The 21824-nt window shown below is 39.1% G+C and overlaps 1 long non-coding RNA gene and 1 pseudogene across 3 annotated transcripts in view; both read right to left on the bottom strand.

The window, feature by feature from the left end:
- LOC139356782 (uncharacterized) overlaps positions 1–21824 on the bottom strand; it is a 92636-nt gene that overhangs the window by 34101 nt on the left and 36711 nt on the right. The window lies entirely within an intron of this gene.
- Positions 1106–20043, bottom strand: LOC105470168 (short transient receptor potential channel 6-like; annotated as a pseudogene).

The following is a 21824-nucleotide window of genomic DNA, read 5'->3' as shown; positions in this document are numbered from 1 at the left end:
GCGGGTGAGAATGTGGGAGTCAAAAGGGCAAGCACACCATCTACAGCTGTGACGGTTTAAGATTTCCTTTGAGGCGTATGGAACATGTTCTGCTACTTGAGATAATGGAGAGCAGGTTCTTTTAACTCAAAATACAATCCATCCTGGGAGAGCAAGGAGCAAGGAGACAGCAAGTCTAGACACATTCCAGAGCCACGAGCCCTGGATTGTATTCAAGCCACGAGGGGTTTTATGCCCTGAGCTTAGATTATGGTGTGTCAGGGTAGCCTTCCACCCTTTAGCACAGAACTTGGTGTTCCAAAGACCACAAGGGGTTTTAGACCCTGGGTCCTGGACATGTTCCAAGACTCTTACATTATGTCAGACATGCAAGGCCTGCCTGAGCTTCTCTCCCAACACTCAGCTTTTCCCAACATGTCCCCCTTTTCTTTTTCATAAAACCACCACAGCTATCATTGCTTGTTCTTGATGGCGGCTTTCTCTTCAGAAGCGGCTTCCTCTTCCGAGGTGGCTTCTGCATCTGCAGACTAAAAGGAGACAGCACAAGCACACAACCATCAGAACAAAATTCACAAATGTAGAGCCTCCAATAGCCTTCAACTGTAAATCTTTTGGATAGGATAGTAGTTTTTTAAGGATCTCAGTTACAATATAAATAGATGGTGATGTCTCCCATGGTCTATTTAGAGACACAGTGATCCAAACTGCTTCCCTGGCTTTAATTATCAAGATAATTTGATTTTTATCAAAGGTTGAATTATTGCAGGTAAACAAGTGACATTTGGGGCACATAATAAAGCATGTATTTATATCAAGAGTAACATTTCCTATTGCTAGCACAACTTTGAATCCAAAAGTTCCCGTTGGAGAGAAAAGAAAGAGCATTTTTATCCTTACCTCCTTCCCCTCTATTCCTTTTGTATTTGTCTTCTCAGAGTTTGATTGAACTTTGAGCTATAGCTAATTTCCATAATTCAAAATGTTCCTGTCTGTCCCTGCAAATCTCTGCTAGTCTTTGCTAGTCTCTACTTTTGTACCTCTTCTTACTTAGCTCTACTTACTTATATCTGTCTACTTACTTATATCTCTCTAATTATCTCCATCTCTATTTATCTCTATCTCTATTTATCTCTACATCTTCTTGGAAACATTTTTTATGACTCTGGGTAGAGCTAAAAAATCCAACCTTTAAGCTTCAGCAAGATACAAAGCAGGGACCACGGACCCAGCACCAGATTGAAGGGAACAGGAAGTCCTCTCCCGTCCCCAAAGTACGAAAACCAGAGTTTGACCCTTGAAAATTTCCACTCCACATCAGTGTCATCCTCAATTTCCTGGAATGAATTGTTGATAATGGCAATTAACATATTTAGCAAAACAATGACCACTGTGACATTATAGACTCCATAAAGAACATAACCAATGTTTTCAATGAATTTGTGGTTATAGTTTATGACCACTGATTTCACTTCAGAAAGTCCAAATATAGCCCAGAATAGTGTCTTAAAACTCTCTTGAACTGTTATGAAGGCTCCATTTTGTTTTGCACCAATGTAGTAGGAGTACAGGTTGAACATTCCAATCACAAAGGCCACAAACACCATAATGAATATGACCATGAACCTGAAGATGTCTTTGACTGCTCCTCCAAACGACATCTGCAGAGGTCCAAAGCTTTCATTGGCTGGAAAATATAAGCTATCCCAGAGAAAATCAAAACCACAGCAACTGCACAAAGACCTTCAGACACCATCTGAGGATCAGAGGGGTCCCACTCCTTCCTGGCCAAATCGTAGTATTTCACATTATCTCCCAATGTTACTTTTGTCAAGTACTTCAAAGTATCTTATGGGCTTTGGAAGCATGCCAGAATGCCCTGAATCTTGCAATGAATGATACTGAGAAAATTGCTAACATACCAAAATCAAGCATATTCCACAACTCAAACAAATATTCCTTGGGGCCTTGAGTCCAAATTTCTTTACATTCAGCCCATATCATGCCTCTGTGCTCATTAAATCTGTTTTTCTCTAGCAGAGGCAGGTTAACCATGGAACTGAAGCTTCAAGATGACTTTACTTGCCCAGGCTCCTTCTAAGTCCTCACTTTGCCTTCTTTTTCTCTAAAAGGGGCCCTCTGAATAAACAAGCCTCAGATTCCACTGAGTCTTACCCCATGCCTCACCCTCTTCATAATAAATGCCTTAAGAAATTCAAGTAAGCAGAATGTTTGCTTTCACTTTGTCCCATTGTTATCCTGGTTCTTCCGAGCACTCAGCTTTCCCACCAAGCTTCTTTCAGTCGTCTTCAGGTGTCCTTTGACAATGCATCCTCCACTTTTACACATTCTAGCATTCCTTCACCAGGGTCTTTGTCATCCCACATTGGGCAGCCAGGAATGTTGGGGTGATCGGACCCAACACCAGGTTGTAGGGGCGACGAAGTCTGGCAGAGTCAAAGGAATGAGAAAAGACAGTTTGAGAGAGAAAGTTGGTCCAGGGGCCAATGCTAAGTATGGAGGCTGTGAAGGCCCCAAGCTCTGGAAGCCCAGACTATTTATTGGTGATCAAACAAAGAAACAGGGGTTGAGAATGTGGGAGTCAAAAGGGCAAGCACACCATCTACAGCTGTGACGGTTTAGGATTTCCTTTGAGGCGTATGGAACATGTTCTGCTACTTGAGATAACAGAGAGCAGGTTCTTTTAACTCAAGATACAATTGATCCTGGGAGAGCAAGGAGCAAGGAGCCAGGAAGTCTAGATACATTCCAGAGCCACGAGCCCTGGATTCTATTCAAGCCACGAGGGGTTTTATGTCCTGGGCTTAGACTATGGTGTGTCAGGGTAGCCTTCCACCCTTTAGCACAGAGCTTGGTGTTCCAAAGACCACGAGGGGTTTTAGACCCTGTACTCCAGACATGTTCCAAGACTCTTTTACATTATGTCAGACATGCAAGCCCTGCCTCAGCTTCTCCCAACACTCAGCTTTTCCCAACAGAGAGATGAGGATGGAACCCCAGAGAATATTAATATTAAGGGATTTTCAAAGAACTAGTGAATAAGGCTGAGAAGGAGTAGTAGAGTCAGGAAGAAGCAGAGAGGACAACTACCAGAGTGTAAGTTACAAAGGAGGCAAGCCTGACATCACTTTTATGTCTCTTCCAACCTCAAATTATGGGAAGTTACAAAAAGAAATAAATCTTTAAAAAAATTGAAACTGGCAACTGACCTATGAATTAAAGATTTTAAAAAAACATTTCCACTGATTTAAGTATTGATGGGGATGGATTGGGAAGTAAGATGGCTGCCAAGATTCCTGTTCAGTGGTACACTTACCCTTTATAATCACCTCCCCTTGAGTGAGGTGGGACATGTGAAGAGGATAGGTCTTACTTCCACAATGCCATTAAATTGTTTTTGATAAAATATTTTGGGGATAATAGTTGTCTATTTTTTAATTTTTATGGATATACAATAAATAGTTGTAGTATTTATGGGATACATGTAATATTTTGATACAAGCATACAACGTGTAGGGGTCAAATCAGGGTAATTGGGATAGCTATCACTTTAAACACTTATCATTTCTTAGTGTTAGAAACATTATAATTCCATGCTTCTAGTTATTTTGAAATTCCCAATAAATTATTGTTAACTACATTGCCCTATTCTGCTACCAAACATGAGATCTTATTCCTTCTGTCTGTATTTTTGTACCCACTAACCAACCTCTCCCCTCCTACACCCAATTACTCTTCCCAGTCTCTGGTAACCATCATTCTACTCTCTGCATCCATGAGATCAACCTTTTTAGCTATCACGTATGAGTGAGAACATGCAATATTTGTCTTTCTGTGCCTGGCAACAATTAAGTCTATTGTCAATTAATGTTACATCTGATTTACACAAATGGGTAAACAATTTTTATAGAGAAAAAATCTTGAGATATAGTATACAATTATCCTGACTTATAATATACCAAGAATAACAAGTGAAAAGATTCAGTAAGTCTGGAGTAGGGTATAGAGAGCTATACTGCTGTAACACTTTATAAGTAAGTCTTATGTGCATCCCCAATTGAGAACTACTAGGCTAGAAATACTACATTAAAATTAAAAGAGCGAGGCTTCACCCAAGTAAAATTTAAAATAATTACTAATATATTACTGATAATGCAGTAGTTGCCAGAAATCATCAGCTCATTAGACAGGCAAAGCACTGCCAGGATTCATAAGCATAGGAAAACCTGACACAATTATTTCTTAGAGTTTTTATCAGTGTTATTCCTGAGGGTTAAAATATATTGTGGACAGTGAAAATATTGACAAATACCAGGGGTTCACCATAAAACATACAATTTCTGATAAATTCATATTAATACAATTTTACCTATACAATGTTAGCACAGAGATGGCTAAATGACTCTTTTGATTTGACAACTTTTCCCATGCAACTCATCAAACAAATCTAGTTAATTTCCAGCATCTCTCTTTTTATAAAGTAAAAGAAACAATATTTGTAATTTTCCAGGGGCTATCTGGGGAATCTCAAAGATAGTTTTAGGTATAAAAGATGGCCTGAATGTTTTGTGGGCTTTTTTCCCTATATTTAGGATCCCATTTTTAGAAAGTTAAAAATTTTTTAAATGTCAGAGGAAATTTGGACAGTTGGTTAAGATAGAATCATAGGTGTCTTAGAAACAATACTTGGTTGTCTGTTTCATCACAGCAACACTAAAATGTATGTAAAAAATAAACATGGATGGTAACAAAATTGACAACCTTAGCTCTTTCAAAAGTAAGACTGAGGGCAGAGCAGGATGGCCAATAGAAGTCTCCAAAGGTCATCCTCGCAGCAGAAACACCATATTTGACAACTATCCATACACAGAAAAAGAACCTTCATAAGAAGAAAAAATCAGGTGAGCAATCACAGTACCTGGTTTTAAACTTCCTATCACTGAGAGAGACACTAAATAGAGTAGAAAAGACAGTCTTAAATTGCCTAAATTACCCCTCCGCTCTCCCCCTGCAGCAGTCTTACAGCACGGAGAAGAGAATCTGTGCATTTGGGGGATGGAGAGTGCAGTGACTGTGGGGCTTTGCATTAGAAATCAGTGATGCCAACACCAGGCAGGACTCAGCCAATGTCCAGAGAGGGAGTATTTAGACCAGCCATAGCCAGAGGGGAATCATCCATCCCAGGGGTTGGGACTTGAGTTTTGACAGGCCTCCCCACCATGGGCTACTGTGCTCTGGGGTTCTATATAAAGTTGAAAGGTGTCTAGGCCACTAGTCCTAGTGCTGTGCTAGGTTTGGAGCCATTGGAATTGGAGGGCACTCAACCCAGTGAGACACAGGCCAGGGTGGCTAAAGGAGTGCTTGCATCATTGCTCCCCCAACCCCAGGCAGCACAGCTTACAGCTCTTAAAGAAACCCCTTCTTTATGCTTGAGGAGAGGAGGGATAAGAGTAAAGAGGACTTTGTTTTGAAACTTTGATACCAGCTCAGCCATGGTAGGAAAAGACACCAGTTAGAGTCAAGAGTGCCCCACTAGGGGGCCAAGCTCCCAGATGTGACATTTCTAGGCATATCCTGGGCCAGGAGGGAGTTCACCATCTTGAAGAAGAAACCAGTCCTGCCAGGATTCATTGCCTGCTGACTAAAGAGCCCTTCAGCTCTGAATGATCAGCAGTGGTAACCAGGTAGTACATGCTGTGGACCTTGGGTGAGACTCTGAGACATGCTGGTTTCAGGTATGACGTAGCACATTCACAGTTCTGGTGACTACAAGGAGAGACTCCTTCTGCTTGAGAAAAGTATGAACTCAGCCATAGTGGGGAAGAGCACCAAGCGGGCTCTTGGGGTCCCCAGTTCCAGGCCTTGGCTCTTTTATGGAATTTCTGGACATATTCTGTGCCAAAGGAGGGTCCACTTCCCTGAAGGATGAGTCACAGGCCTGGCAGCATTCACCACAATATGACAGAATAGCCCTTGGGCCTTAAGTGAACATTGGCAGTACCCTGGAAGTACTCCCTGTGGGCCTGAGGTGGCGGTGCACACAGGGAAACATCCCTCTGCCTGGGGTAAGGGTAGGACAGAGTGGAAAGGACTTTGTCTTGTAGTTTCAGTGCCAGTTTAGCTGCAGTAATAATAGAGCGCCAGGTAGATTTCTAAAGTTTCCAGCTCCAGGCTGGCTCCAAGATGGCATCTCTGAACCCACCTAAGACTCGAGGGAACTTACTGTCACTCCAAAGAGAAGAACACAATTCTGGCTGCTCCACCATCTGCTAAGTGTAGCGCCCTAGGGCCTTAAATGAACATAGGTGGTAGCAAGGTAGTGGTTTCACAGTACCTTGGATGAGACCCAGTTCTGTATTGGCTTCAGGTCTAACTCAGTGCAGTCCCACTGGTAGTGGCTACAGCAGTGCTTGTGTCACACATCCCCCAGCTCTATGCAGCCCAGCACAGAAAGAAAGGCTTTCTTTGTGTGAGAGAGGTAAGGAAAAAGAACAAGAGTCTCTGTCTTGTAATTTACAAAATTCTTCTAGATCTTATCCAAGACCACAAAGCTGGTACCTCTATGAGTCTGCAAGAACCACAGCATTACTGGGCTTGGGGTGACCCCTAATGCAGATATGGCTGCAGTGACCAATAACTTAGATCACAATACCCAAATCCCTTTGAATATCTGAAAAGCTTTCCCAAGAGGTATGGGTACAAACAAGCCCAGACTGAGAAGACTGCAATAAATACCTAACTCTTCAATGCCCAGACACTGACAAACATTCAAAACATCAAGAACATACAAGAAAACATGACCTCACCAAATGAATTAAATAAGCCACCAGGGGCCAGTTCCGAAGAAACAGATATGTTACCTTTTAGATAGAATTTAAAATATCTGTTTTGAGGAAGCTCAAAGAAATTCAAGATAACATGGAGAAGGAATTCAGAATCCTGTAAGACAAATGTAATAAAGATATTAAATTATTTAAAATAATCAAGCAGGAATTCTGGAGTTAAAAATGCAATTGACATACTGAAGAATGCATCAGAGTCTCTAGCAGAATTGATCAGGCAGAAGAGTTAGTGAGCTCGAAGATAGGCTATTCAAAAATACACAGAGGAAACAAAAGAAAAAAGAATAAAGAATGCAGGGGGCGGAGCAAGATGGCCGAATAGGAACAGCTCCAGTCTCCAACTCCCAGCGCGAGCGACACAGAAGACCGGTGATTTCTGCATTTTCAACTGAGGTACTGGGTGCATCTCACTGGGGAGTGCCGGACGATCGGTGCTGGTCAGCTGCTGCAGCCCGACCAGCAAGAGCTGAAGCAGGGCGAGGCATTGCCTCACCTGGGAAGCGCAAGGGGGAAGGGAATCCCTTTTCCTAGCCAGGGGAACTGAGACACACAACACCTGGAAAATCGGGTAACTCCCACCCCAATACTGCGCTTTAAGCAAACAGGCACACCAGGAGATCATATCCCACGCCTGGCCGGGAGGGTCCCACACCCACGGAGCCTCCCTCATTGCTAGCACAGCAGTCTGTGATCTACCGGCAAGGCAGCAGCGAGGCTGGGGGAGGGGTGCCCGCCATTGCCGAGGCTTAAGTAGGTAAACATAGCCGCTGGGAAGCTCAAACTGGGTGGAGCTCACAGCAGCTCAAGGAAACCTGCCTGTCTCTGTAGACTCCACCTCTGGGGACAGGGCACAACTATACAACAACAAAAGCAGCAGAAAACTCTGCAGACGCAAACGACTCTGTCTGACAGCTTTGAAGAGAGCAGTGGATCTCCCAACACGGAGGTTGAGATCTGAGAAGGGACAGACTCCCTGCTCAAGTGGGTCCCTGACCCCTGAGCAGCCTAACTGGGAGACATCCCCCACTAGGGGCAGTCTGATACCCCACACCTCACAGGGTGGAGTACACCCCTGAGAGGAAGCTTCCAAAGCAAGAATCAGACAGGTACACTCGCTGTTCAGAAATATTCTATCTTCTGCAGCCTCTGCTGCTGATACCCAGGCAAACAGGGTCTGGAGTGGACCTCAAGCAATCTCCAACAGACCTACAGCTGAGGGTCCTGACTGTTAGAAGGAAAACTATCAAACAGGAAGGACACCTACACCAAAACCCCATCAGTACATCACCATCATCAAAGACCAGAGGCAGATAAAACCACAAAGATGGGGAAAAAGCAGGGCAGAAAAGCTGGAAATTCAAAAAATAAGAGCGCATCTCCCCCGGCAAAGGAGCGCAGCTCATCGCCAGCAACGGATCAAAGCTGGACGGAGAATGACTTTGACGAGATGAGAGAAGAAGGCTTCAGTCCATCAAATTTCTCAGAGCTAAAGGAGGAATTACGTACCCAGCGCAAAGAAACTAAAAATCTTGAAAAAAAAGTGGAAGAATTGATGGCTAGAGTAATTAATGCAGAAAAGGTCCTAAACGAAATGAAAGAGATGAAAACCATGACACGAGAAATACGTGACAAATGCACAAGCTTCAGTAACCGACTCGATCAACTGGAAGAAAGAGTATCAGCGATTGAGGATCAAATGAATGAAATGAAGCGAGAAGAGAAACCAAAAGAAAAAAGAAGAAAAAGAAATGAACAAAGCCTGCAAGAGGTATGGGATTATGTAAAAAGACCAAATCTACGTCTGATTGGGGTGCCTGAAAGTGAGGGGGAAAATGGAACCAAGTTGGAAAACACTCTTCAGGATATCATCCAGGAGAACTTCCCCAACCTAGTAGGGCAGGCCAACATTCAAATCCAGGAAATACAGAGAACGCCACAAAGATACTCCTCGAGAAGAGCAACTCCAAGACACATAATTGCCAGATTCACCAAAGTTGAAATGAAGGAAAAAATCTTAAGGGCAGCCAGAGAGAAAGGTCGGGTTACCCACAAAGGGAAGCCCATCAGACTAACAGCAGATCTCTCGGCAGAAACTCTACAAGCCAGAAGAGAGTGGGGGCCAATATTCAACATTCTTAAAGAAAAGAATTTTAAACCCAGAATTTCATATCCAGCCAAACTAAGTTTCATAAGTGAAGGAGAAATAAAATCCTTTACAGATAAGCAAATGCTTAGAGATTTTGTCACCACTAGGCCTGCCTTACAAGAGATCCTGAAGGAAGCACTAAACATGGAAAGGAACAACCGGTACCAGCCATTGCAAAAACATGCCAAAATGTAAAGACCATCGAGGCTAGGAAGAAACTGCATCAACTAACGAGCAAAATAACCAGTTAATATCATAATGGCAGGATCAAGTTCACACATAACAATCTTAACCTTAAATGTAAATGGACTAAATGCTCCAATTAAAAGACACAGACTGGCAAACTGGATAAAGAGTCAAGACCCATCAGTCTGCTGTATTCAGGAGACCCATCTCACACGCAGAGACATACATAGGCTCAAAATAAAGGGATGGAGGAAGATTTACCAAGCAAATGGAGAACAAAAAAAAGCGGGGGTTGCAATACTAGTCTCTGATAAAACAGACTTTAAACCATCAAAGATCAAAAGAGACAAAGAAGGCCATTACATAATGGTAAAGGGATCAATTCAACAGGAAGAGCTAACTATCCTAAATATATATGCACCCAATACAGGAGCACCCAGATTCATCAAGCAAGTCCTTAGAGACTTACAAAGAGACTTAGACTCCCATACAATAATAATGGGAGACTTCAACACTCCACTGTCAACATTAGACAGATCAACGAGACAGAAAGTTAACAAGGATATCCAGGAATTGAACTCATCTCTGCAGCAAGCAGACCTAATAGACATCTACAGAACTCTCCACCCCAAATCAACAGAATATACATTCTTCTCAGCACCACATCGTACTTACTCCAAAATCGACCACGTAATTGGAAGTAAAGCACTCCTCAGCAAATGTACAAGAACAGAAATTATAACAAACTGTCTCTCAGACCACAGTGCAATCAAACTAGAACTCAGGACTAAGAAACTCAATCAAAACTGCTCAACTACATGGAAACTGAACAACCTGCTCCTGAATGACTACTGGGTACATAACGAAATGAAGGCAGAAATAAAGATGTTCTTTGAAACCAATGAGAACAAAGATACAACATACCAGAATCTCTGGGACACATTTAAAGCAGTGTGTAGAGGGAAATTTATAGCACTAAATGCCCACAAGAGAAAGCAGGAAAGATCTAAAATTGACACTCTAACATCACAATTAAAAGAGTTAGAGAAGCAAGAGCAAACACATTCGAAAGCTAGCAGAAGGCAAGAAATAACTAAGATCAGAGCAGAACTGAAGGAGATAGAGACACAAAAAACTCTCCAAAAAATCAATGAATCTAGGAGTTGGTTTTTTGAAAAGATCAACAAAATTGACAGACCACTAGCCAGACTAATAAAGAAGAAAAGAGAGAAGAATCAAATCTACGCAATTAAAAATGATAAAGGGGATATCACCACCGACCCCACAGAAATACAAACTACCATCAGAGAATACTATAAACACCTCTACGCAAATAAACTGGAAAATCTAAAAGAAATGGATAATTTCCTGGACACTTACACTCTTCCAAGACTAAACCAGGAAGAAGTTGAATCCCTGAATAGACCAATAGTAGGCTCTGAAATTGAGGCAATAATTAATAGCCTACCAACCAAAAAAAGTCCAGGACCAGATGGATTCACAGCTGAATTCTACCAGAGGTACAAGGAGGAGTTGGTACCATTCCTTCTGAAACTATTCCAATCAATAGAAAAAGAGGGAATCCTCCCTAACTCATTTTATGAGGCCAACATCATTCTGATACCAAAGCCTGGCAGAGACACAACAAAAAAAGAGAATTTTAGACCAATATCCCTGATGAACATCGATGCAAAAATCCTCAATAAAATACTGGCAAACCGGGTTCAGCAACACATCAAAAAGCTTATCCACCATGATCAAGTGGGCTTCATCCCTGGGATGCAAGGCTGGTTCAACATTCGCAAATCAATAAACATAATCCAGCATATAAACAGAACCAAAGACAAGAACCACATGATTATCTCAATAGATGCAGAAAAGGCTTTTGACAAAATTCAACAGCCCTTCATGCTAAAAACGCTCAATAAATTCGGTATTGATGGAACGTACCTCAAAATAATAAGAGCTATCTATGACAAACCCACAGCCAATATCATACTGAATGGGCAAAAACTGGAAAAATTCCCTTTGAAAACTGGCACAAGACAGGGATGCCCTCTCTCACCACTCCTATTCAACATAGTGTTGGAAGTTCTGGCTAGGGCAATTAGGCAAGAGAAAGAAATCAAGGGTATTCAGTTAGGAAAAGAAGAACTCAAATTGTCCCTGTTTGCAGATGACATGATTGTATATTTAGAAAACCCCATTGTCTCAGCCCAAAATCTCCTTAAGCTGATAAGCAATTTCAGCAAAGTCTCAGGATACAAAATTAATGTGCAAAAATCACAAGCATTCTTATACACCAGTAACAGACAAACAGAGAGCCAAATCATGAATGAACTTCCATTCACAATTGCTTCAAAGAGAATAAAATACCTAGGAATCCAACTTACAAGGGATGTAAAGGACCTCTTCAAGGAGAACTACAAACCACTGCTCAGTGAAATCAAAGAGGACACAAACAAATGGAAGAACATACCATGCTCATGGATAGGAAGAATCAATATCGTGAAAATGGCCATACTGCCCAAGGTTATTTATAGATTCAATGCCATCCCCATCAAGCTACCAACGAGTTTCTTCACAGAATTGGAAAAAACTGCTTTAAAGTTCATATGGAACCAAAAAAGAGCCCGCATCTCCAAGACAATCCTAAGTCAAAAGAACAAAGCTGGAGGCATCACGCTACCTGACTTCAAACTATACTACAAAGCTACAGTAACCAAAACAGCATGGTACTGGTACCAAAACAGAGATATAGACCAATGGAACAGAACAGAGTCCTCAGAAATAATACCACACATCTACAGCCATCTGATCTTTGACAAACCTGACAAAAACAAGAAATGGGGAAAGGATTCCCTATTTAATAAATGGTGCTGGGAAAATTGGCTAGCCGTAAGTAGAAAGCTGAAACTGGATCCTTTCCTTACTCCTTATACGAAAATTAATTCAAAATGGATTAGAGACTTAAATGTTAGACCTAATACCATAAAAATCCTAGAGGAAAACCTAGGTAGTACCATTCAGGACATAGGCATGGGAAAAGACTTCATGTCTAAAACACCAAAAGCAACGGCAGCAAAAGCCAAAATTGACAAATGGGATCTCATTAAACTAAAGAGCTTCTGCACAGCAAAAGAAACTACCATCAGAGTGAACAGGCAACCTACAGAATGGGAGAAAATTTTTGCAATCTCCTCATCTGACAAAGGGCTAATATCCAGAACCTACAAAGAACTCAAACAAATTTACAAGAAAAAAACAAACAACCCCATCAAAAAGTGGGCAAAGGATATGAACAGACATTTCTCAAAAGAAGACATTCATACAGCCAACAGACACATGAAAAAATGCTCATCATCACTGGCCATCAGAGAAATGCAAATCAAAACCACAATGAGATACCATCTCACACCAGTTAGAATGGCGATCATCAAAAAGTCAGGAAACAACAGGTGCTGGAGAGGATGTGGAGAAATAGGAACACTTTTACACTGTTGGTGGGATTGTAAACTAGTTCAACCATTATGGAAAACAGTATGGCGATTCCTCAAGGATCTAGAACTAGATGTACCATATGACCCAGCCATCCCATTACTGGGTATATACCCAAAGGATTATAAATTATGCTGCTATAAAGACACATGCACACGTATGTTTATTGCGGCACTATTCACAATAGCAAAGACTTGGAATGAACCCAAATGTCCATCAGTGACAGATTGGATTAAGAAAATGTGGCACATATACACCATGGAATACTATGCAGCCATCAAAAAGGATGAGTTTGTGTCCTTTGTAGGGACATGGATGCAGCTGGAAACCATCATTCTCAGCAAACTATCACAAGAACAGAAAACCAAACACCGCATGTTCTCACTCATAGGTGGGAACTGAACAATGAGATCACTCGGACTCAGGAAGGGGAACATCACACACCGGGGCCTATCATGGGGGGGGGGAGGGGGGAGGGGGGAGGGATTGCATTGGGAGTTATACCTGATGTAAATGACGAGTTGATGGGTGCAGCACACCAACAAGGCACAAGTATACATATGTAACAAACCTGCACGTGATGCACATGTACCCTACAACTTAAAGTATAATAATAATAATTAAAAAAAAATAATAATAAAAATAAAATAAAAAAAAAAAAAAAAAAAAAAAAAAAAAAAAAAAAGTAGGATGGCTTTGCTACCTGCCGGCTACATGGAGAGGACTCTGAGGATCAAGAGGTGGGTGGACACAAAAAAGATAGGGGGAGCCTGGGCCCCTTTACATAGAAGGCCACCCCACTTAGACATCTGCATTAGACTCTCAAGTGAGTAAGAAATAAAATTTTCATGTTAAACCAAAAAAAAAAAAAAAAAAAAAAAAAAAAAAAGAATGCAGCACAACTACAAGATCTAGAAAGTAGCCTCAAAAGTGAAAATCTAAGAGTTATTAGCCTTAAATACAAAGTAAAGAGAGAGATAGAGGTAGAAAGTTTATTCAAATAACAACTTCCCCGAACTAGAGAAAGATGTCAATATCCAAGTATGAGAAGGTTATAGAATGCCAAGAAGATTTAACCTCAAGAAAAGACTATCTCAAGGCATTTAATAATCAAACTCTTAAAGATCAAGGATAAAGAAAAGATCCTAAAAGCAGGAAGAGAAGAGAAACAAATAACATACAACAGAGCTCCAAAACACCTGGCAGTAGACTTTTCGGTGGAAACCTGTCAGGTCAGGAGAGAGTGGCATGACATACTTAAAGTGCTGAAGGAAAAACACTTTTATCCTAGAATACTATATCCAGTGAAAGTAGTCTTTAAACATCAGGAGAGATAAAGACCTCCAGACAAACAAAAGCTGAGGGATTTCATCAACACAAGACCTGTACTATAAGAAATGCTAAAGAGATTTATTTAATCTGAATGAAAAAGATGTTAACGAGCAGCAAGAAATCATCTGAAGGTACAAAACTCACTAGTAGTGGTATACAGAAAAACATAAAATATTATAACACTGTAATTGTGGTGGGTATACTACTCATATCTTAAGTAGAAAGGTGAAAAAAAAGAACCAACTAAAATAATAACTACAACAAATTCAAGAAATAGAGATATAAATAGAATAAGATACAAATAGAAACAACAAAAAGGTAAAAAGCAGAAAGATGAAATTAAAGTTTAGAATTGTATTAGTTTTCTTCTTGCTTATTTGTTACTTTGTTTATGCAATCAGTGTGAAGTTGTCATCTGTTTGAAATAAAGAGTTACAGATATTATTCCCAAGCCTCATGGTAACCTCAAATCTAAGCTCATACAACAGATACACGAAAAATAAAAAGCAAGAAATTAAAACATACCACCAGAGAAAAATCACCTTCACCAAAAGGAAGGCAGGAAGGAAGGAAAGAGGAAAGAGAAAACCATAAGACAACCAGAAAACAAATAACAAAATGGCCAGAAGTCCTTACTTATCAATAATACATTAAATGTAAATGGACTAAACTCTCCAATCAAACAACATGGAGTGGCTAAATAAATTTAGAAAACAAGACCCAGTGATCTGTTACCAACAATAAACACATGTAACCTGTAAAAACACACAAGACTGAAAATAAAGGAATGGAAAAAGATGTTCCATGCCAGTGGAAACCAAAAAAGAACAGGAATAGCTATACTTATATTAGAAAAATAGAGTTTAAGACAAAATCTCTAAAAAGAGACAAAGAAGACCATTACATAATGATAAAGGGATTAATTCAGCAAGAGGATATAACAATTATAAACATTTATGCACCCAACACCGGAGCACTCAGATATATAAAACAAATGTTATTAGAGCTAAAGAGAGAGAGAGACCCCAATAAATTAATAACTGAAGACTTCAACACCCTACTTTCAGCATTGAGCAAATCATTCAGACAGAAAATGAACAAAGAAACATCAGGTTTAATCTGCATTATAGACCAAATGATCCTAATAGATATTATAGAACATTTTATCCAGTGGCTGCAGAATACACATTCTTCTCCTCAACACATGGATCATTCTCAAGGATAGACCATATGTGAGGCCAGAAAACAAATATTTAAACATTCTTTAAAATTGAAATAATATCAAATATTTTCTCTGACCCTAAAGGAATAAAACTACAAATTAATAAGAATAATCTTGGAAACTATACAAACACATGGAAAATAAACAATATATTCCTGAGTGACCAGTGAGTCACTGAAAAGATTAAGAAGGAAATGGAAAATTTTCTTGAAACAAATGATAATGGAAACACAAAGTACCAAAACCTATGGAATAGGATATAATGAAAGCAATACTAAGAGGAGAGTGTACAGCTATAAGTACCAACATCAAAAAAGAAGAAAAACTTCAAACAAACAACTTAACGACGCTTCTTAAAGAAATAGAAAAGCAAGAGTAAACCAAACCCAAAGTTAGTAGAGGAAAAGAAATAATAAAGGTCAAGGCAAAAATAATATGAAATTAAAGAAAACAATACAAAAGATCAGTGGAGTGAAAAGATGGTTTTTTGAAAAGGTAAATAAATTTGGCAAACCTCTAGCCAGACTGAGAAAAAAAGAGAGAAGACCAAAATTTTTAAAAATCAGACATAAAAAGGGAGACATTACCATTAGATATCACAGAAATTTGAAAGCTCATTAGAGGCTCCTAAGAGCAACTATATACCAATAAATTGGAAAACTTAGAAGAAATGGATAAATTCTTAGACACATACAGCCTACCAAGATTGAACCATGAAGAAATCCAAAACCTGAATGGACCAATAACAAGTAACAACATCAAAGCCTTAACAAAAAGTTTCCCAGCAAAGAAAAAGTCCAGGATGGCTTCACTGCTGAATATTACCAAACATTTAAATAAGAAGTAATATCAATCCTACTCAAACTATTCTGAAAAATAGAAGTGAAGGGAATACTTCCAAACTCATCCTATGAGGCCAGTATTAACTTCATACTGAAACCAGACAAAAATATATGAAACAAAGAACACTACAGGCCCATATCTCTGGTAAACATTGATGCAAAATTCTTCAACAAAATACTAACAAACTGAATTCAACAACACACTAAAAAGATCATTCATCATGGCCAACTGAGATTTATGCCAGGGATGCATGGATGGTTCAATGTATGCTAGTTAATCAATGTGATACATCATAACAACAGAATGAAGAATGAAAGGATATGATCCTTTTAACTGATGCTGAAACAGTATTTGATAAAATTCAACATCACTTCATGATAAAACCCTCAAAAAACTGGGGATAGAAGGAACATACCTCAACATGATAAAAGCCATATATGACAGATCCACAGCTAGTATCATAATGAGGAAAAATTAAAAGCCTTTCCTCTAAGATCTGCAACATGACAAGGATGCCTACTTGTCATCACTGTTATTCAACATAGTGCTGAAAGTGCTAGCTAGAGCCATTGGACAAGAGAAAGAAATAAAAGACATCCAAATTGGAAATAAAGAGTCAAATTACCCCTGTTTGCAGATAATATGATCTTATATTTGGAAAAACCTAAAGACTCCACCAAAAAACTATTAGAACTGATAAATTCTATAAAGTTGCAGGATACAAAATTAAAATACAAAAATCAGTAATAATTTTATATGCCAACAGCAAACAATCTGAAAAAGGAATCAAGAAAGTAATCCCATCTAAAATAGCTACAAATAAAATTAAATACCCAGGAAGTAACTTAACCCAAAAAGTGAAAGATGTTTACAATGAAAATTAAAATATTGATGAAAGAAATTGAAGAAGACATAAAAAAATTGAAAGATATTCCATGTTCATGAATTGGAAAAATCAATATTGTTAAAATGTCTATTCTACTCAAAGCAATCCATGGATTCCATGCAATCCCTATCAAAACACCAATGACATTCTTCACAGAAACAGAAAAATACAATCCTAAAATTTATATGAAATGTTGAAAGACCCAGAATAGTCAATGTTATGAGCAAAAAGAACAACAGTCTTTGTTTTGGAGGAATCATTACCTGACTTCAAGTTATACTAAAGAGCTACAGTAACCAAAACGGCATGGTACTAGCATAAAAACAGACACATAGATGAATGGAACAGAATAGAGAACTCAAAAACAAATCCATGCATATACAATGAACTATTTTTTTGACAAAGTTGCCAAAAACATTCATTGGGTCAAGGACAGTCTCATTAATAAACGGTGCTGGGAAAACTGAATATCCATATGTAGAAGAATGAAACTAGACCACTGTCTCCTACCATACACAAAAATCAAGCCAAAATGGATGAAAGACTTAATTAAATCTAAGACCTCAAACTATGAAACTACTGCAAGAAAACTTAGGGGAAACTCCCCAGGACATTGGTCAGGGCAAAGATTTTTTCAGTGATACCCTACAAGCACAGGCAACCAAAGTAAATATGGACTAATGGGATCACATGAAGTTAAAAAGCTTCTGCACAGCAAAGGAAACAATCAATCAAGTGAAGAGACAATCACAGAATGGGTGAAAATATTTGCAAACTATATGTCTGACAAGCGATTAATAACCAGAATATATAAGGAGCTCAAACAACTCTTTAGGGGAAAAAAAATCTAATAATTCAATTTAAAGTGGGCTGAAAATCTGAATAGACATTTTTCAAAAGAAGACATACAAATGGCAAACAGGTACATGGAAAGATACTCAATATCATTGATCATCAGAGAAATGCAGATCAAAACTACATTGAAATATCATCTCTCCCCAGTTAAAAAGGTTTATTATCCAAAAGGCAGGCAATAGGAAATGCCAGCAAGGATGTGAAGAAACAGTGTACCCTTGTACACTGTTGATAGGAATGTAAATTAGTACAACCACTGAGGAGAACATTTTAAAGGTTCTTCAAAAAACAAGAATAGAACTACCATATGATCCAGCCATCCCACAGCTAGCTATATACCCAAAAGCAAGCAAATCAAAGCAATATCGAAGAGATATCTGCACTCCCATGTTTATTGCAGCTCTATTCACAATAGCCAAGATTTGAAAGCCCTAAGTGTCCATCAACAGATGAATAAAGAAAACATGGTGCATATACACAATGGAGTACTATTCAGTCAAAAAAGAATGAGATCTGTCATTTGCAACAACATGGATGAAGCTGGATGTCTTTATGTTAAGTGAAACAAGTCAGGCACAGAAAGACAAACTTCACATGTTCTCACTTATTTGTGGGAGCTAAAAATTAAAACAATTGAACTCATGGAGGTAGAGAGTCGAATGATGGTTACCACAGCTTGATGGTGTAATGGGGAGATAAGAAATGAGGATGGTTAATGGGTACAAAAAATAGATAGAGTGAATATGATCTAGTATTTCATAGCACAACAGGGTCACTAATAGTCAATAATAATTTAGTTGTACATTTAAAATTAGCTAAAGGTATAATTGGATTGATTGTAGCACAAAGGATAAATGCTTGAGGTGATAGAGACCCCATTTATCCTGATGTGATTGTTACACCTTGTCTGTTTGTATCAAAATATCCCATATATCCCATAAATACATACACCTGCTATGTACCCACAAAAAATAAAAAATGAAAAGGTATAAGACTGCCGAACTTTTGTTCTTTGCCTTGCCTCCCCACAAATAATTAAGGATTCAGATAGGAGAAGACTGTTGGGAGGATGAGTCAGAGGACAGAAAACTAAGAACAGTTTGGGGAATAAAGAAGAAGACAGATGACCACAAGGACAAGCAGTCTGGGCAGTGACCCAGCATGACATGGATATGAGGCTGAATAGGATCAGTGAAATGCAAAGTTCCAAATAGAACTCTGGTGTCACATTCCTCTGGTACAAGAGCCGACTGTGGAATCAGGGTGTCAGATATTTGAGGACCTGGATAGTTGCAGACAACTCACAGCGTTCTTGAAATAGATCATGGTTGAAAGAGGTTGTGTTATTAATTCTTAATATGTTTCTATGAGAAAACTTAATTCACAATTTCCTAAAAAAAATTCTTAGGACCATTTATATCTATTTTAAAATTTTGTCCCAACTTACACCATTTGTTTGTAATAATACATGTTTGTTTATTTTTGTAGCAATTTCTGAGGATTTGTTTGTGTTATTGATCTTTTTTATCTGTTCTGGTTGAATTAAATAAGTAATAGAAGCGAGAAAAATTATTTGTGTTACATGAGTACTCTAAGAGAAGAAAGTATACATCTTTAGGTTACGAAGAAACCCTTTCTAGAGTATCAACCTGATAACCTTAGATAGAAAACGTGATTTTTGGCTCTTAAACTCAGCAAATCAGGCTGCAACTGTACTCTGCCAAAACCTCAAGAACAAAATGAAAAAAGAATCATCACTGAATGTTTCCATAGATTGGGATATTCAGCATTATGTGTTTGAAACATCTGCACAAGTAATGGACTTTTTCATCTAGATGTTTTGGCATTATGACATCCTTTGGAATCTTTTCTTCTCCAGGGCTAGTAAGCAAATACACACACACAAACACATAAACACACACGGATGATTCAGGGCTTGATGTGAGAAAGACAGTGGGGGCTGCAATCTCATTTCTTTTATCACTGACTGCTGTGATCTGAATGTCTGTGTCCCCACAAAACGTATATGTTGAAATAATCACTCCCAAGGTGATGGTATCAGGAAGTAGGGCCTTTGTTCATGAGATAAAAGCATTCATGAATGTGCTTAGTGCCCTTATAACAGAGGCTCCCAAGAGATCACTCACCCTTCTGCCCTGTAGGACACAGTGAAAGGATGACTATCTAAGGAGCAGACCCTCTTCAGACACCACATACGCTGACACCTTAATCTAGAATAGGACCTCCCAGCCATCATAACTGTGAGAAATAAATTTCTGTTGTTTATAAGCCACCCAGTCTGAAGCATTTTGTTATTGCCACCCATGCTAGAAAAAGCCTACATTGCCACAAACAGTTAAAGGTAATTCTGAAAAAAAAGAGGACAGTTGTAGAGAAGGCCTTAATCATTTTAGAGAATACCTAAATAATCCTGAACAGAATTTGGTACAAGTATGGATGGCAAAGGCCTTTCTGAGGAGGCCTCAGATGGAAACGAGGAACACGTTATTGGACAATGGAGGAAAGGTCATCTTTGCTCTAAAGAGGCAAAGGACTTGGCTGAATTGTGTTCATGTCCTAGTGTTTTATGAAAAGTAAAACTTGTGAATGATGAAACAATATTTGGATGAGGAAAAGTCTAAGCAAAGTGTTGAGGGTGTGCCTTGTATTCTCTTGACTGTTTGTGGTAAATGTGAGAAAAGAAAAAGGATGTAAAGATAAAATTGTTAAAAGAAAGGTAGAACTTAAAGATCTGGAACATTACCAGACTATTCACACTGAAAAGAATAAAAGAGCTTATTCCAAAGAAAACACAAAGAGTGTAGCCAAATGAACAAGAAGATTATTCAGTTATCTAAACAGAAGCCAGGACCTGTTGTTCAATTAATAGAAGAATGATCCTGTAGGCAATTCAGAAATCCTCAGGCTACTCCTCCCATTACAAGCCAAGAGTATAAGAGCCCAGAGTCACTACAGAGACCCTCTGTTGGGGCAATGCCCAGTGGGGCAGGGCTGCAGCTGGAGTGCACCCAGAAGGTGGAATCACAGCTTCAATGTACCTGGAAGAAAGAGCGTGAGTCCAAGAAGATTATTCTTGAGCCTTAAGGTTTGGAATTTGCTCAAGACTTATCACTCCTTCCTTCTTCCCTATCTGCCCTATTTCTCACTTTTGCAATGGGAATGTCTGTCCTGTGCTTGTCCTACTATTGTATTTTGGAAGTACATAACATGTTTCATTTGATTTCACAGGTTCATGGCTGAAGAAAATTCTGCCTCAGGATCAATCATACCCTGAGGCTGTCTCACCCATATCTGATTTAGATACTATTTAAATGAGACTTTGCACTTTTTTTAAAAATTATTATTATACTTTAAGTTCTAGGGTACATGTGCATAACGTGCAGATTTGTTACATAAGTATACTTGTGCCATGTTGCTGTGCTGCACCCATCAACTCGGGCATTGTCCACAATGGAAGAAGGGAACTTGGTGAGTATGACAGGGAATGTTAGGGCAAAGACCTCAAGGAAGGAAGAACTTAACATGTATACAACTTGAAGATATATTTAATCACTGAATGTGAATCCATTTTAAGATATCCCATTAGGAATATAGCAGGATTTAAAAAAAAAACTATTTTCTTCTTTATGTCTATTCTCTTAGATTATTTTCAAAAACAAAATTGAACATTCCAAGGCCCCATAGTAAGGAAATAAACGTTATAGCAAAGAGGATAGATAGGGGACCAGCACTGAATAAAGGTTTCAAAAAACACCTGGAAGACTAAAGAGGTTAGAAGCCCAATGACATTTAAATAAGAGGGAGGAAAGAGTAGCAGGTGGGGGCAGCAGCGACAGAGAGTGCAGAGAGCTCCTGCCAAACAGAACCACAGGGGTCTGCCTTGGACAGGTGCTGTGACTGCCCATCAGCAACCTGCATTCCCTTTCATCCCCCTGCCTCCACAGACAAGCACCTGGAGATATAACTGAAAAAGTA

Source organism: Macaca nemestrina, chromosome 10 (genome assembly GCF_043159975.1).
Source record: "Macaca nemestrina isolate mMacNem1 chromosome 10, mMacNem.hap1, whole genome shotgun sequence".
NCBI lineage: Eukaryota > Metazoa > Chordata > Mammalia > Primates > Cercopithecidae > Macaca > Macaca nemestrina.
The sequence above is the reverse complement of the archived record's forward strand: the minus strand, read 5'-3'. Positions and strand labels throughout refer to the sequence as shown.